We start from the raw sequence: 10,744 nt of genomic DNA, 5'->3' as shown, positions 1-10,744 counted from the left end.
CACATTTTTGCTTTCATCCCAGGGGAGCTCTGTGCTCCCTCTCTCCCTCTGCTCTCAGACAAGCCCCGCACAGGGTAGGGGAGCAAGCCCAGCGCAGGGGGAGCAGCTTTCCAGGCTCACATCCCTCTTGCATATGCCCCAATACAGCAAATCCCAAATGTACCAGCTGCTTACCAAAGACACCCCCAGTGTGAGTACTCACGGTGCAGGACCCACCGTGGTCAGGCACCACAGACCCCAGCGGCCCCAGAGCTGCATCAGCCCAGGCTGCCAGGAGGAAATTCTCTCACCCACCCCTCCTGCTCCATGGGAAATACACCCCTGGCTCCCTCCCTTTTAAAGGCTCCCCACCCACTGCTGCAATTAAAGGGCCGGGGTGGGCTCACCTCCCCCCACACACTTGGGTGTTGCTGGACCAAAGAATTGGGCTCTCGGCTTCTTCCCACTTAAAATTTCCTCGGCAAAGAGAGAAAGGAAAGATGGGGTGTGTGGTAACGGTGCCTCATCAGACATGTTTCCATGCTCACAGGGATGGATGTCCCACCTGAGGGGACATACAAACCCATCTCACCGTGCTGGCGGGTGAAGAGAGGCTGGATGCGAACCCCAGCAGCAATCAGCTTTGCGGTGAACACCCCGCAGCGGGTCCAAAAGCTGCTGGGCAGGAAACAGCCCAAACAGCACCGGGAGGATGGATAATAACCAGCCCGAGATCTGATTTCAAGGGACTGGCCACATCCAGTTCTGAGAATAACACTTGCTGGGTGTGATCAAGGGAGAGCCGGGCTCAGCGAGGCCAAGAGAAAGCTGGCTGTTCTGCCTGGGTCTAGCCTGGCACGGCTGCGTGCATCGGTCCAGCCCGAGCTCCCGCAGCAGGATACGTGCAGAAGCAGCGCTGGAGCACCCGGACATCCTCGCGTCCCGGAGATCAGCGCACACCTCCTTGGGATGAGTCACGCTGCTGTGCCAGGGTGGTTTGTTAGGCAGCTTCCACCAGCACAGAGGAATGCATTGAACAAAGACTCAAAATCCCTGTTTGTTCCCAAAATCCCTGTTTGTTGTAGAGGGAAGAGTTAGTCACGCTTGTGCTCCACGCTGCTGAGTCACCCAGCAGCCACGGAGCCATGGGATAAGGGACTGGAGAGGGTGGGAGCGACTTCACATGTAAATCAATCAGGAGGTTGTGACGATGCCATAAACCAAGACAGTCACAAGCTGAGAGGGAAGAGGAATAGTTGGGCAGAGTTTATAGCTGTTAAAGAAAAGAGAAAAGGAACTATAGAGGTATTTTATTTGAAGGACCGGAGCTGGCTTTAAGAATTATAGGTAACATTATATTGCATTTTATATACCACCAGCCGACCCAAAAGCTCTTTTATATGCTGCGGCAGACGCAGCTCCTTCCTGCCTGATTCAGAACAGCAGCTGGGCGACGATTTCTGAAGGCATCAGCATCTCGGCTCGGGCTGTGGAAAGGCAGCTGTAACCGGGCAGCTGATGGCTTGAAAACGCGTCCGGGCTGTCCCAGGAGCAATGCTGGTTCAGTGCAGCTAATGAACAGCCCGCACAGAGGCAGGATGCGATTGCCTCGTTGGACTTCTAAATTGGGACACAAAGCCTGTTCGTGCTGGTAAAGCGGAGTTTTCTTTATCATGGATGCCAGCTTAACATCTAGCATTTAATTTTAACACCAAAGGCTCGAGTCTCCAATGACTAACGTTTCTTTCGATCAAAATCACGGCTCTGGCAAGCAAAATGCCCCGACGCTGCTGGGCGGGAGGTGTGAGCAGCACGCAGCCGCTTCGCAGTGGCTGGCCCCAGCCCTGTGCGGGACACGCTTGCTGGAAATGCTGCGTTGGATTTCTCCGGTGAGGTCGGGCCATCGGTTGTTGTTCCTTATCCCGGCTGGGAGCGTCTCTGGAGCTCTGCCGGCAGCGTGCCGGGGTTTCCTCGGGTCTCTGCTGCTTCGCCCCATTGCACGAGCCCAGGGCATCCCTCTGGGAGGGCTATGGATGGGTGCAAACAGAAAATAGGTGTATCTGTAGCCTACATCCGCAAAGGGATTTGAATCATTCCTGAATGTAAAGCAGGAATTAGATCTGCTTGTAAAAGTAGCCCTTGCTCCCATTGTGGACGAGGCAGGAGAAGCGCTCAGCCCATGACATGAGAATTTCCTACCCACGGCTGTCTCAGCCGCTTGCCTCCAGAGCTCGAATCATTTCTCTCATTTGATGCAGAAGTCGGAGGATTTCCTTGAAAATAGAGTCTTTGTTTGGCAAATATTTCTCCCGCCTGGTCCGGGGCTGTAAGCACTCTTTGTTCATTAAGTGACAATCTCTTTCTCAGCCAGCGCGATACCATCAGCAGAGAGAGACTTTTGAGGCCCGCCTGAATTGCCGGGGAAGGGTCCGTGCCTGTGCAGACGCCCTGCGCGGAGGAAGTGCTGTGTGTGTTAGAGAACAGGTTTGTTTTTTAAAAAATACCAGGCTACATCCTTAGCGGTTTCAAATTTGGGGCACAGATTGTCGAGCTGTTCTGTGATTTTAGAGCACCTGAAATAATGTGATCTTGGGCTGGAGGCGATCTCCTAGAACCTCCCAGCCGCCAACATAATACAAATGGGTTGCAATAAAAAATAAATTAGTGTGAGTCCACAGAAGCCAGCAGAGCTCTAGCCCTTTCACAGGCTGAGGATCCAGATGAATATTTCATTTAAAATATTCTATTATGTTGGCTCATATCATTGTAATATCTGAGTGTCTCACATTTGTAATGCAACTTTACAACAGCTTTGTGAGACCTGGAAATCTCAGACTGAAGATTATTTCAGGCACCAGCCATCTATTTTACTCCATCTTGATGCAGCATCTTGCACGAAGGAGTCCACGACTGGGGCTTCGTGGTGCTACTGAAGATGCAGGATAAGCAGAGCAAGACCATGCATCTCAGGACAAGGTTGCACCGAAGCGCGGGACGATGCAGGGAATAATTGAATTGAGCCTCCCAGTGCCAGAGCGGTCCCACCGGCCCGTCCACCTCCGCAGCTGGAACAGCCGCAGCAGTTAGAGCACTCCAGCACTGGATCATCATCTATCAGCGCACGGGAAGACAACGAGGTTTGCAGAGGCTTTTCTATCTCACACGGTTTGTGAGCAGCCTCGCTTGCTCTAGCACCACATCAGTGTTTGTAAACAACCTTCTTAAAATACATCGAGCAGGATGTGGGAGCATCACGTGAACGTGCAGCTTCTCGTCAAGGCAACGGGCCCGACTCTGCCCGCAAAGGGTAGAGCAGAATAACTCACCGAGCTCATTTCCACCAGCCTGCCCCGAGCATCGCCAAGGACAGCTCAGCATAGGCGTCTCCACTTCCCACCTACGCAGTGGGAACAGCACAGGGACAAGGACCGCATCGACCAGGGCTGCTCGGATGCTGTGGAAATGACTTGCTGCCTCTGCCAGACCTAATTTAGCAGATGATACCAGCTGCTTCCCAAAGAGGTGCACGTAACCCTGAAACAAGCTGCTATGAAATGACTCAGCCAAGGCAAACCCTTCCTCCTAACACCTCCTTGTGCTGGTGTTTGACATATGACCTGGCAGAGGGAGATTGCTAATAATACCTGCATTTTATATAGCACTTTTCTTTGGGAAATCTCAGACGGTTTTACACAGAAGTCAAGTCTATTTGGAGCTCAAGGCTTCTAAGGATGTGTCAAGGACAGAGAGTTTTGGTACCCAGGAAGGCAACATGGGAAGGTTCTATTGCCAGGACAGATCTGCTAAACCAATCTAGCAAGGAAACAATGATGGCTGTGGTTAATTTGCCATTGATAGGGTCCAGAGTAAACACCCCAGAGATGATCGGGGAGGGAGTTCTCTCTTTCACAGCCATGCTTTCAGGTTAGCCAGCAGAGTTTAGATGCTACAGCCCCATTTTATGATGTGCCCCAGAGACTGGCGGGAGCATGAGATGGCTGTGAGAGCATCACACGCCGTACCAGGCCAGGAGCCCCGTCCTATCGCGGGAGAACCGAGCTCTGGCACTGCAGCCAAAGCAGGTGCCCGACCCTCGGGAAAGTCCGGGGAGGGAACCAGCGAGGCCTCATGCGCTGGGGACCGCTCAGGAATAGCCCCGAGCCACGCAGAGGAACGCCTGGGGAGAGCTGGTGCGTAGAAGGCAGGCTTTGTCTCGGGCAGGTCGGCTGGGTGTGTGCTTCCTGGCATACAATTCCCAGATTAGCAGGAGCCGGGCTGCCAGCAGCTCCTCCGGCCCCGCTGTGAATGAGCCGCTCGGGGCTGGGAACTCCTGCTGAGGTCAGTGGTTCAAGCGCCCGGCACTGCCGAGCGGCTCGGGGCGGAGGCAGGGGATGGGACGAGGCGAGGATGCAGGGATGGGACACCTCCTCCCATGCACCCAAGGGAAAATGAAGGGGCAGGGGGGCACTTCTGCACCCCACGGGGACAGGACCTCCCCCCCGACCCCTCTCTGATACCTCCATAAGAGGTTAGCTTTGCTTTTCAGCCCCAGGGGATGGAGACCACCACTGGCCAAACCAGACAAGGCAATCTCACCGCACTTTTTGCAGTGGGTGGGGAGCAGAGGCAGAGACCTGTCTCTTCTTACCCCGAAATTAATAAATAAAAACCTTAAAAGCCACAGAGAATAACTAATGTGGAAAACATGAAAAAGCTGGAGGGTGGAAGGGTTGGGAAAGGAGAAAAAGTAATTCAACACAGAACTGTTTAATAAGGGGAAGTGAATAATCAGAGGGAGAAGTGAGAACAATTTATTCACACTAAATGCTTAATCTAAAAAAAAAAAATATAAATAATTCAAACCAAAGCCAGGCCATGCCAGCCAGTGGGGTGAGACTCATGGGTCCTTCCCAAGGAACAGAGAGAAAGCAAAAAGGGAAACATGGTACGTTCATTAAAAAAGAAGCATAAGGGAAAGAAGAGGAAAAAGCTGGAGCTGCGGAGCTCTTTGGGACAGGCCTAAGCCTGGCTGGTACCGGGGTGGGGAGCAAAGAGGAAGTGTCGATCCCTTCTCCGGGAGGGCTGCCGATGCGGGGTGGTCCATCGGGGGCTGCTCCCCACCTCTTCCAGGAGCTGGATCCAGGGAGGGAAAAGGATGTACCTCAGGGACTGAAGCGGCCGAGGCAGAGCGGCACAGCCTCCCACCAGCCCTGCTGCCCGCTCCCACCGCCTGACAGGGCTCCCGGCGCTGCCCCGTGCCCCAAAACAGGCTCTTCCCTTCCGTTATCTGCAGCCGCTGAGCAGCGCAGGGCTCTGGGGCGCAGGGCTCTGGGGCACAGGGCTCTGAGCACCTCCAGCATCTCTCGCTACAAGAGCTGCACCCGTGCCGGCATGTTGCAACCATTAGCATGAAGCAAGGCTGCTCCAACACCCCACCGGTGCCCGGCTGCTTGCACTCCTCCAGCCTCCAGCCCCACTTACTGCTTCAGAGAAGACGGACACCAGCAACTCCCCTCTGACTGCGGCGCCGGGAGTCGCGCCAGGCATGCCCCTGCCTTCATCTGCCTGTGAAGACCATGCTTATGAATCGGTGCCTGTCTGCAGACACCCCCTCAGAGGCTGAAAGGAGCTACTGTGCACGCTTTCAGGATCAGACCCGTGCCCTGGAGCTCTTGGCAGATGGGTTCAGACAGAGAAGCATCCCTGTTAAACTCTGGGTGCTTTCCTAAATGCTCAAAGTCTGCGCCTGCCCCCACACTGCAGAGCGAGGCGGCTGCAGAGAAAGCTGAGCACAGAAGAAAAACAAAATTAACCAAGCAAACAACCCGGTAATACTCCTGGCCTGCGCGGCGTGAGACAAAGAAACCGCCTCCACGCTCCATTTTCCAGTGGTTTGGAGTTTCGCTGCAGAGAAAGCTGAGCACAGAAGAAAAACAAAATTAACCAAGCAAACAACCCGGTAATACTCCTGGCCTGCGCGGCGTGAGACAAAGAAACCGCCTCCACGCTCCATTTTCCAGTGGTATTTTGGAGTTTCCCAACCCCCCCCCTTGCAGCTACTCAAGGCAAGACAACACATCTGGTCTTTGCACGAGGGAGAAGATGGGATGCTGCAAAGTGACCCCAACGCACACATGCCCGGTGGGCAGCGAGGGCAGGCAGCCCCCCAGCACCCCCCTTCCCACCTCCCAGACGTGCTCTTCCTGTGCATGGAGCGGAGGAAGTTGCTTTTTCCTCTCTTCTGGGCTGTCCCTGCCTTCGGGAGGAATGTGCTGGCGTTCAGCTCACACACCCTCAGCTCACACCAAGGAGGAGTGATAACCAGCGCGCGGATCTGCCTTCGCAGAGCCAGGCTTGGAAACTCCCCGTGTTTCCTCCGCACGGGGACGGAGGGTTTCCGTAGCCAGTTGTCTGGTCCTGCCCGGAGCCCTTGTCAGCCCAGATTTCAGAGGCATTTAGAACTATGCCACTGATCCATGTGGTGCTTTGGAGAGGAGTTGGTACACGGTCTCTTGTATGAAAGGGGAAACTGAGGCAGGGAGTGCAGAGCCAGCCTTCTCAAAGGGGAGACTTAAAACTGGGCTCATTTAATAAATAACCTCACTAAAACATGCTGGTTTTCCTGCAGAAGCCACCAGCTTTTCTAAAATATATTGACCTGACACTATGCAATTTTAAGCATATTGGCCCAAGCGCCTTGCCCATGGTCCCACAATGGCTTAGTGGAGGAGACAGAAATACAGCTGTGGCCACAGAGCACCATGGTGGCACATGGCGCCAAGAGAGATGTCCCATGTCAGTGCACCGATGGCATTTTTCTCTTCTAGACCGACCTCAGCCTTTTCCAGGGGTTCCTGCTCCGCTCGCTCCCAGCTGTGCCCAGCTTCTCCCAAAGCAGCCAATGGTTTCTCCTGCTCTGTCTTCAGAAAACCTTGGTTAGAGAATGAAATACGTCAGCGAGACAGACACCCCGAGTACTACAGGAAATTGGAATAGCACTCTCAACGTGTCCTCACAGCCAGGAATCGACCCCAGACGCTGACTGCTTGGTCACGTCATCACAGATCTGCAGGACCTTATAAGCAGGTTGTCCCAAGCTTCTTGCCTGCAGAGAGGTCTGCTGCCACGCTTGAGCGCTCTCTGTGCTGACATGCCAAGGATCTGAGAGTCTTCTCAGGGTGCTCGCAGGAGCCCCGTGCTTCAGGACTCACACCCAGGACGTGCTGGGTTAGCTTTCTCACCTGATTAGGAAAAATACCCGGGAGACCATGGTGTGCCTCCCAGAGGGAAGGGGTGGGAGCTCTGTTATTTGAAATATTTCAAATCCAAGGGGCAAAGTTGGAGGGAATGGTCTGGACAGAACAATTCTGTGCTGGGGACAAAGGTGAAAAGGAGGAAGGTCTGGGAGACCCTTCCCTCCCCTCTTGCGGGGAGCCCATATGATGATGCTCAGCCCACACACATTTATCAGCCCTCTGACAGGTACCTGCAGTCACAGAAACCCCCCTCTCTTCCCATGTTTATACAACAGACTATCAGAAGGTGTATTTATAAGTTATTTTGTCCTAAACAGATTATAGCTTGACAACTCTTCCAATGCCTGAAAAACACAAGCTGGCTTATGCTGGCTTCTCTGGACGCGGCAAACAGACGGTTTGATTAACGTCCAACATGCTCCAATAGCTATTATAGGAACAAGGCCTGGATCTGTTGTGGGGTTTTTTTAATCAATTTGATAAATCTGGAGCACGTGAGAAGCGCTTTGCCTGAAGCCTCATATTCTCTCTTCATCCAGAGCCCAGAGAGAGCACAGTCGTGATAAACTCGGCGTGCAGACACCCGTGGTCTTGGCACGGCGGCTGTGCTCTGCGGGGAGCTGGGGCATCGCAGCTCTGCCCTCGGCCCCCCGGGCGCTTGGCACTGCCACCATCTGCATCTTCCCACCCTGCCCGACTGGGAAAGGAGCCCTGCCTCCCCCAGCAACCCCAGAGGGAACCAGGAGGAAACTCTGTGGATAAAACCTGATGAACAACAGGGGTTTTGCTGTTCCTTTTCACAGTTGCAATTGCTCTCTGGTACCACAGCACCCCTGGAGAGCCGTCACACCCTGCCCGACTGGGTGCTGCGGAGCCAGGCGAGCTGGACCAGCTCCCTCCTGCCAGGGAGCAGCGGGGCGGCCCTGCTCCAGAGCAGCAAGGGGAGCAGAGAGCAACTTTCCCTTAGTCACATCCTCCGGACAGTTAAGCAACGCTGCGGCGAGCCGGACTGAGCTGTGGGCAGCATGCACAGGCTGCCGGCACCGTGGCCGGGGCTCAGGGCCGGACTGCGCAACCCACGGCCACCCGCGCTCCAGCAGCCTCGGGGCAGGGGTTGGAGTCCTGGTTTTGCCGAGGGTTTGCAGGAGGCGAGCCTGCCCGCTCCTGCGACACCCACGCTGCGTGGGGTGACCAGACCTGTAGGTTGACGGAAAACCTCTTTGGCCCGTGCAGAGATGGTCCCTCGACGCACCCCACCCTCCTGTCCCCGCTGTCCCCTGCTCCCCGCAGCCTGGACCCCCGCAGCCTGGACCCAGGGAGCCAGGGCTGCCCCGCACACACCCACGGGTGTCTGTGTCAACCCAGCTGGGTTAGCCCGGCTCGGCTCAGCTCGGTTGGAAGTCAGAGAGTGCCATCTGGTGCTCCGAGGAAATTTCTCTCCCCAGCAGGTTCCCGCAGCTCTGCTGAAGGGCTGGGGGGAGCCAGCGGGGGGGTTCTGCTCCCATCCTTGGCAGGAGAGAGTGGAGGAGCTCACCTCTCGACCGGGACCACACCAGAGGGTTTTGCAGGCAGGAGGGGGAGAACCCGTGTTGCAGGTCTCTTAGCAGCCGCATTCAAAAGAGGCTCCTCTTCGCTTTCCAGCTCCATCAAGCTTCCCGGGGCATGAGGCTGCAGCGGGGGGAAAAAAAAAAAGAAAAAGATGATGTCAGAGTTGACAAAATGTCTCTGTACAACAGTTTGATTCTGATGTAACGCTAATTCCAGTAGCTGATCTTCAAAAAATCCTCTACCTCTTCTTCCTCCCCCCCCCCCCCCCCCCCCCCTTTTTTTTTACCAAAGGAGCGAGGGCTGCCAGGTGTGGCTGGGGGGCGGCCCCCCCTCTCCCCCCCCTCCCCCCCCCCCCCCAACCCCTGCCACGCCAATTCATCATCCAGAGATCTCAGTGCACTTCGTGCAGTTGAGTAGATGTCTCCTGGCACAGATGGGAAACTGAGGCAAGCAGGGGAAAAGGTTGGCCCCGGGTCACACAGGGAGTGAGTGACGGAACCCAGCAGACATCTGGTCTCTGGACTCCCACGCCCTAAACTGTTAATTTGCCACTCGTCTCCCATATTTCGCCAGGCAGTGGCAGGATCTGTAGCATGGTTATGCTGTATAGAAAGGAAATCTGTTAAAAAACCAACTTTTTAACAGCTTCAGGCAGCTCCCCAAGGCTACTGTTAAAACACTGCCCTGGAGTCCCTCTTTGCTGTCGGGAACAAAATACTGCCCATTTCTCAAAGAGCTGATTTAATGCACTGCACCATCCAGCAGAGAGGGGGCCTAATTTGTCTTATATGTCCGTGCTGCACCAGTCACACCCCACACCCACGCTCCGGCAGAACAGCTTTATTAAACCACCAACCTGTCCGCCACCCCAGCTACTTCCTGCAGCTCTACCAGGTCCTGCACCTTTTTCAGCGCCTCTCAGAGCCCTGACCGAGCAGCTGGAGTCTCTGCTCTGCTGCAGATTTGTTTCTCTGCTGCAAACCTGCCCTGTTTATGTTGCCTGGATTGGAGACGCCCGTCCTGCTCCGTCCATGGCCTCCTCTGGGCTTGCTCACGCTGTCTTGCAGATACCTGGGGAAATCACCAGCATCCCTGACCTGACCCTCATCTCAGATGAAAACCTAGTCTGCAGGGGCATCTCTTATTCTGCTTTGGATCCGATGTGCTAGGAAAATCCAGGAGCATTGTTAGGGACGGCAAGATAATTTTGCACATACAGCTTGTTCCAGGGCTGCTGGGTAACCAGTTACCCCAATTAAACAACCATAGTCACAGTGGGGGCCTGTAAGAAGACCAGGAAGGGAATCCCGAAGGCCTGGCTCTTGCCACTATCCCTATTTCACTCCCATCCATCCCATCTCAGCAAACGTCCCAGTACCGTGTGTTGCCCATCACTGACCATCCTGAGACCGTTCCCTGCTCAGGTGGAAAGGACCATGGAGGTACAGAAGAACTTCAAAGACACCCCTGAAAGCCCACAGCCTCTGATGCGGTAGTGCCTTGGCAGTGCCAGGGATGAGTTTTAGCATCCCCCGCGCTAATCTATCCCTATGCCTTTCCTAAGGCCTGAGGGCACTTGGATCTGCCTGCACGTAGATCCTCCTCAGGAATGATCACCGCCTTAGCCCCATGCTCCATGTCCTTTCACCAACCTTGTGTGAAGTCCATCGATGTCTGTTCATGTTGAAGAGCCTGTTCCACTGGGACAGCTCGGCTTTCAGGGATCCTGCACCCTCACCTGCTCTTTAAAACAAGCCCAAAGAAAACAGTGACTCCCCAGAGCAGTCACCTCCCTTCCTGCACGTGGTCCTTGGCACAGCAAGCAAACGTGCCCCCAGTGGAGTGGCTGAAAGAGGTTATCGTGACAGGTCCAGATCCTCTGGTACCAGCAAAGCAAATGGACTTATTGTCAGGCACGCTGGGCACTGAATTCAGTGGGCGACTGGTTGAAGTGCCCCAGC

At 54.8% G+C, this 10,744-nt stretch overlaps 1 long non-coding RNA gene across 1 annotated transcript; it reads right to left on the bottom strand.

Moving 5' to 3' along the window:
• Positions 1-6,822: 6,822 nt before the first annotated feature.
• Positions 6,823-10,524, bottom strand: LOC109279278. Its single transcript, XR_002086108.1, has 3 exons — positions 10,436-10,524; positions 8,770-8,903; positions 6,823-6,910 (listed from the first exon to the last, which is right to left on the bottom strand). It is a non-coding gene; the product is annotated as an uncharacterized LOC109279278 (long non-coding RNA).
• Positions 10,525-10,744: the final 220 nt, after the last annotated feature.

This window comes from Aptenodytes forsteri, unplaced genomic scaffold (genome assembly GCF_000699145.1).
Source record: "Aptenodytes forsteri isolate BGI_AS27 unplaced genomic scaffold, ASM69914v1 Scaffold142, whole genome shotgun sequence".
Classification (NCBI taxonomy): Eukaryota; Metazoa; Chordata; class Aves; order Sphenisciformes; family Spheniscidae; genus Aptenodytes; species Aptenodytes forsteri.
Note: the sequence above shows the minus strand (reverse complement) of the source record. Positions and strands in the feature narration are given on the sequence as shown.